The following is a 5,656-nucleotide window of genomic DNA, read 5'->3' on the forward strand; positions in this document are numbered from 1 at the left end:
AGGGAGAAGAAGCGGGGCTTCAACTTCCTTTGATTCAGAACCTGAGATGACCTTCCTTAGATTAAGGAGGGAAGCAAGAGAAAAATGAGTAGTGGGTGCCGAGGAAGAGGAGGAATACTTTGAACCAAACATGGAAGAAAACATGGAAAACCATCATGAAGAAGAGGCTCACAACCATGGCAGAGAAGGTCGAGCAAATCATGCTGGGGAGGAGAGAAGAGTTTTAGGCTTTTACATCAATCCAAACCCAGGAAACTGTGGAAGTAATATTCAAAAGCCGACCATCCAGGCCAATAATTTTAAACTAAAACCGCAGCTCATCACCCTTGTTTAGAACAACTGTTCGTTCGGAGGAGGAGTCCAAGAAGACCCCAATCAACATCTAACCACCTTCCTGAGGATATGTGACACGGTGAAGTCTAATGGTGTTCATCCTGACGCCTATAGACTGCTCTTATTTCCATTCTCACTCAAGGATAAGGCAGCCAAGTGGCTGGAGTCTTTTCTGAAGGAGAGTTTGACAACTTGGGAAGATGTGGTGAACAAATTTTTAGCCAGATTCTATTCTCCCCAAAGAATCAACAGGCTGAGAGATGAGGTCCAAACTTTCAGGCAACAAGATGGTGAGACTCTATATGAAGCATGGGAGAGGTTTAAGGACCTGACAAGGAGGTGTCCACCAGATATGTTCAATGAATGGGTGCAGCTACACATTTTCTATGAAGGCCTTTCTTATGAGCAAACCACCCAAAATCCATCCGAGGACAGTAAGAGCGCAGGAAAAAATAAGTCTGGCATTAAAACGCCAGAAATTGGGTGGAAGGCTGGCGCTGAACGCCCAGACCATGCTCTGAACTGGCGTTCAATGCCAGAAACAAGCAAGGAACTGGCGTTGAACGCCCAAAGGAAGCACAGTTCTGGCGTTCAAACGCCAGGAACAGATGAGGAATTGGCGTCTAACGTTACTCCAGTTTCTAACTCTGGCACTCAAATGCCAGAGAGGGATCAGACACACACAAGTGCTGATGACAACCCCTCTAAAAAGGCTTCTTCAACTATTTCTGTAGGAAATAAACCTACAGCAACCAAGGTTGAGGAATATAAAGCCAAGATACCTTATCCTCAAAAACTCCGCCAAGAGGAGCAGGATAAGCAATTTGCTCACTTTGCAGATTATCTCAGGACTCTTGAAATTAAGATTCCGTTTGCAGATGCACTTGAGCAAATACCTTCTTATGCCAAGTTCATGAAAGAGATCTTGAGTCATAAAAAGGATTGGAGAGAAACTGAAAGAGTTCTCCTCACTGAAGAATGCAGTGCAGTCATTCTGAAAAGCTTTCCTGAAAAGCTTAAAGATCCTGGAAGCTTTCTAATACCATGCACATTAGAGGGAAATTTCACCAGGACAGCTTTATGCAATCTTGGGGCAAGCATCAACCTAATACCTGCATCCACTATCAGAAAGCTTGGTTTAACTGAAGAAGTTAAACCAACCCGGATATGTCTCCAACTTGCTGATGGCTCCATTAGATACCCATCAGGTGTGATTGAAGACATGATTGTCAAGGTTGGGCCATTCGCCTTTCCCACTGACTTCGTAGTGCTGGAGATGGAGGAGCACAAGAGTGCTACTCTCATTCTAGGAAGACCTTTCCTAGCAACTGGACGAACTCTCATTGATGTCTAAAAGGGGGAAGTCACCCTGATAGTCAATGAAGATGAGTTTAAGTTGAATGCTGTCAATGCCATGCAGCATCCAAACACACCAAAAGACTGCATGAAGGTTGATCTTATTGACTCTTTGGTAGAAGAGATCAACATGGCTGAGAGTCTCGAATCAGAGCTGGAAAACATCTTTAAAGATGTTCCACCTGATCTAGAGGATTAAGAGGAATTGAAAGAGTCTCTGAAATTTCCTCAGGAAGAGGAAAAACCTCCTAAACCCAAGCTCAAACCATTACCAACATCCCTGAAATATGTATTTCTGGGAGAAGGTGATACTTTTCCAGTGATTATAAGCTCTGCTTTAAATCCACAGGAAAAGAAAGCACTAATTCAAGTGCTAAGGACACACAAGACAGCTCTTGGGTGGTCCATAAATGACCTTAAGGGCATAAGCCCAGCTAGATGTATGCACAAGATCTTATTGGAGGACAATGCTAAGCCAGTCGTTCAACCACAGAGGCGGCTAAATCCAACCATGAATGAAGTGGTGCAGAAAGAGGTCACTAAATTACTGGAGGCTGGGATTATTTATCCTATTTCAGATAGTCCCTGGGTGAGTCCTGTTCAAGTTGTCCCTAAAAAGAGAGGCATGATAGTGGTTCATAATGAAAAAATGAACTGGTTCCTACAAGAACAGTTACAGGGTGGCGCATGTGTATTGATTACAGAAGGCTCAATACAGCCACCAGAAAGGATCATTTTCCTTTACCATTCATAGACCAGATGCTAGAAAGACTAGCAGGTCATAATTATTACTGCTTTTTGGATGGCTATTCAGGCTACAACAAAATTGTAGTAGATCCACAGGATCAAGAGAAAACAGTATTCACATGTCCATCTGGAGTATTTGCTTACAGAAGGATGCCTTTTGGGCTGTGTAATGCGCTTGCAACCTTTCAGAGATGCATGCTCTCTATTTTCTCTGATATGGTGAAAAAATTTCTGGAAGTCTTCATGGATGACTTCTCAGTATATGGAGACTCATTCAGCTCCTGTCTTGATCACCTGACACTGGTTTTGAAAAGATGCCAAGAGACCAACCTGGTTTTAAACTGGGAAAAATGTCACTTTATGGTGACTGAAGGGATTGTCCTTGGGCATAAAATTTCAAACAAGGGAATAGAGGTGGATCAAGCTAAAATAGAGGTAATTGAAAAATTACCACCACCTGCCAATGTTAAGGCAATCAGAAGCTTTCTGGGGCATGCAGGATTCTATAGGAGGTTTATAAAGGATTTTTCAAAAATTGCAAAACCTCTAAGCAACCTACTAGCTGCTGACACGCCATTTGTGTTTGACACAGAGTGTCTGCAGGCGTTTGAAACTCTGAAAGCTAAGCTGGTCACAGCACCAGTTATCTCTGCACCAGACTGGACATTACCGTTCGAATTAATGTGTGATGCCAGTGATCATGCCATTGGTGCAGTACTGGGGCAGAGGCATGACAAGCTTCTACATGTCATTTATTATGCTAGCCGTGTTTTGAATGATGCCCAGAAAAATTACACAACCACAGAAAAAGAACTGCTTGCAGTGGTTTATGCCATTGACAAGTTTAGATCATACTTAGTAGGATCAAAAGTGATTGTGTACACAGATCATGCTGCTCTTAAATATCTACTCACAAAGCAGGATTCAAAACCCAGACTCATAAGATGGGTGTTACTTCTGCAAGAGTTTGATATAGAAATAAGAGACAGAAAAGGGACAGAAAACCAAGTGGCTGACCATCTGTCCCGAATAGAACCAGTGGAAGGGGCGTCCTCCCCCTCTACTGAGATCTCTGAAACCTTTCCGGATGAGCATTTGTTCGCCATTCAGGAATTACCATGGTTTGCAGACATTGCAAACTACAAAGCTGCAAGGTTCATTCCCAAGGAGTACAGCAGGCAACAAAAGAAAAAATTAATTACTGATGCAAAGTACTACTTGTGGGATTAACCCTATCTCTTTAAGAGATGTGCAGACGGAATAATCCGTAGGTGTGTGCCTAGAGAAGAAGCACAGAGGATCCTATGGAATTGCCATGGATCGCAATATGGAGGCCATTTCGGAGGTGAGCGAACAGCCACCAAGGTCCTCCAATGTGGTTTCTACTGGCCTACACTCTATAGAGATTCCCGAGAGTTTGTACGTAACTGTGACAGTTGCCAGAGAGCTGGTAATTTGCCTCATAGTTATGCCATGCCTCAACAAGGAATCTTAGAGATTGAGTTGTTTGATGTATGGGGAATTGATTTCATGGGGCCTTTCCCACCATCATACTCAAACACTTATATTCTGGTGGCAGTTGACTATGTATCAAAATGGGTAGAGGCCATTGCCACACCCACCAATGATACTAAAACAGTACTAAAGTTCCTCCAGAAATATATATTCAGCAGGTTTGGTGTCCCTAGGGTACTAATCAGTGATGGGGGCAACTCCATATCATCCGCAGACAAATGGACAAGCTGAAGTCTCTAACAGAGAACTAAAAAGAATCCTGGAATGGACTGTGAATACCCGTAGAAAGGATTGGGCACGAAGCTTGGATGATGCTCTGTGGGCTTACAGAACAGCATTCAAGACTCCTATAGGGACCTCTCCGTACCAACTTGTGTATGGTAAGGCATGCCACCTGCCCGTGGAACTGGAACATAAGGCCTACTAGGCAACCAGATTCCTTAACTTTGATGCCAAATTAGCTGGAGAGAAAAGATTGCTCCAGCTGAATGAGCTAGAAGAATTCAGATTCACTGCTTTCGAAAATGCCAAGCTTTACAAAGAGAAATAAAAAAGGTGGCATGACAGAAAGCTGTCATCTAGAATCTTTGAACCAGGAAAAAAGGTTCTGTTGTTTAACTCTAGGCTCAGGCTATTTCCCGGGAAACTAAAGTCCCGGTGGAGAGGACCATGTGTGATTACAAGTGTATCACCATATGGTTATGTGGAGCTTCAAGACATTGATTCTGATAAGAAGTTCATTGTTAATGGACAGAGAATCAAGCACTATCTTGAAGGCAATGTTGAGCAAGAGTGCTCAAGGCTGAGGCTAGATTAAGAACTCAGCAAGTTCCAGCTAAAGACAATAAAGAAGCACTTGCTGGGAGGCAACCCAGCCATGGGGCATCACTTCCTCTAAGCATTTTGCCCTATTCTTGATTTTATTTGTTTATATAAAGTTCATTGATACTAAGGTAAAGAGTCAATTGTATAAGTTTACAGGGTTATAGAAGGATTCTGCACACAAAACAGAGAAAAAGAGCTCACTGGCAAGAAAACGCCAGTAAAAGTCTGTTTTGGGCGTTCAACGCCCAAAAGAAGCATCCACTGGGCGTTGAACGCCAGTAAGGATAGCCATCTGGGAGTAAAACGCCAGAAAGAAGCATCTTCTGGGCATTGAACGCCAGAAAGAAGCTCCTTCTAGGCGTTTAACGCCAGATTTACAGCGTCCTGGGCGTTCAGAAAAACGCCCAGTGACAAAGGAGTTCCTGGCATTCAACGCCAGAAAGAAGCAACAGCTGGGCGTTGAACGCCCAGGAGAAGCAGCAGTTGGTCGTTGAACGCCCAAAACATGCAGCGTTTGGGCGTTCAAACGCCAGGATAGTGGGGAGGAGGTAAATTCGTTTTCTCTTCATATTTTTCATTTTAATCTCAATTTTCATGTTTCAATTCATGATTTCTTGCATAAACATGTTACAAATATTAAATGTATCTTAATCCATAAGCACAAATCCTTTTTTTCAATCCAATTCAACTCTTTTTCAAAATTTTCAAAACAAATCTATCTCTTTTCATTCAAAAATCTTTTCAATTAATCAATATCTTTTTCAAATCTCCATATTATCTTTTTCAAAAATCCAATTTTATCTTTTTCAAATATCTTTCATATCTTTTCAATTTTAAATCATATCTCTTCTTATCATACTTATCTTTTTTTTTAAATCAT

General features: G+C 42.2%; 1 non-coding gene across 1 annotated transcript; it reads right to left on the minus strand.

Moving 5' to 3' along the window:
- Nucleotides 1–583: 583 nt before the first annotated feature.
- Nucleotides 584–690, minus strand: LOC148573942 (small nucleolar RNA R71). Its single transcript, XR_015906852.1, has one exon. It is a non-coding gene; the product is annotated as a small nucleolar RNA R71 (small nucleolar RNA).
- Nucleotides 691–5,656: the final 4,966 nt, after the last annotated feature.

The sequence above is a fragment of the Arachis ipaensis genome, chromosome B2, assembly GCF_059453495.1.
Source record: "Arachis ipaensis isolate K30076 ecotype BB chromosome B2, ASM5945349v1, whole genome shotgun sequence".
In the NCBI taxonomy this organism is placed as follows: domain Eukaryota; kingdom Viridiplantae; phylum Streptophyta; class Magnoliopsida; order Fabales; family Fabaceae; genus Arachis; species Arachis ipaensis.